This window comes from Parasteatoda tepidariorum, chromosome 8 (genome assembly GCF_043381705.1).
Source record: "Parasteatoda tepidariorum isolate YZ-2023 chromosome 8, CAS_Ptep_4.0, whole genome shotgun sequence".
Lineage (NCBI taxonomy): Eukaryota > Metazoa > Arthropoda > Arachnida > Araneae > Theridiidae > Parasteatoda > Parasteatoda tepidariorum.
Window position 1 is genome coordinate 87,566,533 of NC_092211.1, and position 2,177 is coordinate 87,568,709.

Here is a 2,177-nt window from a genome sequence, read left to right on the forward strand (position 1 = left end):
GCGATCTACTAAACTTGCCATTTGTTCCAGGCATAATTTTTTAAAATTTGCAACTATATCCGTAGAAAATGAGCTGTATTTTAAAAACTCCTCAAAAAAATCCCACCCGTTTTCACCGGAATAACCTAATCCTTGTAATAATTGTATGCATGCCGTAGAATTACGTACGTATGATTGTTTAAAATTATTACTTTCATCTACACTTTTAAAACACCAATTCATAAATCGGTCAATAAGTCCAAAATCACCCAAGCATACTAATGATGTGTATATTGAAAACTTATTAAGTCTATTTTTCTTAAAGCTTTCAATCTCTTCAGTAGTTTGAATAACCCACTTTAACATTTCGTCTACTGCTTGAAAATTCTTGCCAAGAATCCATTCATGGTACAGTCCGTCTCCATACTTCTGTTCCAAACTTTCTTTGAAACGTTTGATATCACAATCTGACGGAAGAGTATTTTTTGCCAAAGAATCAAGCAGAGTGAATTTACTTAGATATAGAAGCTTCCGCAGCTCTTCACTTCCGATTAGGTTAAATATTACTTCCTTTTTATCATTGGCTGAGAAACTACTTAGTACTAAATTGATTGTTTCCAAGTCTTCAACAGAAAGCGAATGGCGTGACTACAATGACTGGCAGACATACGTTTTTGAGTCTTACTGGACTTGTACGCCAAATTTTCCTAAACAATTCCACCTCCCTTCTTTGATTTCTCTAACAATGTATGTCATCGTTTTAGTATATGTATCCTCTTCAAGATAGTCGAACATTAAATTGATTGTTGATAAGAAGAAGCGTTGATATGGCCAAAAGCTTTCAGTATTGTTTCAGAATGAGTTTGAAAAACCTGGTTTTGATCCTTTAAATGAGATAACAAAAAACACAAAATATTAGTAAATACGTGATAGTTTTGGTATTTATATCTTCTACTCAATACTCTATTATATTTTTGTATAATTTGTTCTGACCAATTTTCTATATTAGCTTCTTTCTGTTCAGCAGTCAATTTGTGCCAAAAATATCGGAGACTAAATTCATTACAAACAAAAATTGATAACGTAACCATGTTGTGATGATATTACGATGACCAGTCTTCTTAATCTTACTTAACAGACTATGTAGGTAATTCATCATTTATGCAAGCAGTCCAATAATCATAACCATAATGGTTGCATAAAGTTGCTCTTTCGTTTGAGGTATATGTAACTTTTTTATCGAGTGGTATATTTTCCCATAAAGAAAAAACATGTTCCTCTAAACCAGGGGTAGGCAACGCGGCGCCCGCTGGCGCCATGGCGCCCCCGATCGATTTTTTATGCGCCCTCGCTGGACTAATGTAAATGTATGATAGCCAGAGCGATTTACTTAACTCTTGTCAAACGGCGATATACAGCAAGTAGTCAGTTGAGTTTAGGATTGTGCATGATTATCTGTAAAATATGCGCCCTCGGTGATTTTCAAATTTAGTATTGCGCCCTTAAGGACAAACAGGTTGCCGACCCCTGCTCTAAACAGTATTTACACGCTAACTCATACAATTGACAAATAATGTTTTCTTGGTTTTCATTTTTGATCAGTTCTACAAGTGATCTACGTTTATCGATGAGGATAAAAATATAATCACATTAAAGATACGCAGAAATAATATTTTTTTTATATGCATTGTCAAAAAAATTCAACTTAACAAAATATCGAATAAAATAAAACAGACATGAAAAAAATGAAATATAAGTTAATTGTTTTGATATTAAAATAAACACGCGGTCTCAATGCGTTTTTATACTATACACATATAGGAGAAAATATGGACATATTCTCACTATGGATGCGAACATATATTATACATATAAGATAAAATATGGAAATAATCTTATTATAAATGCGAATACATAAAAATAATAATTTTTTTAATAATTAAAAATAAACGAAACACCGAAGAAGAGTAAAATAGTTAAAAAGAAAATAGTATTATGACTTACTTATTTTAACATCAATAAAACAAACATGCCCACACATATTTCTTTTCTGTGGCCTTCAAACGCATGTATACTTAAATCAATAACAACTGTGTTTTTCTTTTTCATATTTGCTCCACTTATGTGGAATATTATTTAAAACAATATTTTTTTTTTTGCTCTCAACATGAATATAATAATAAATACAGTTTTTATGT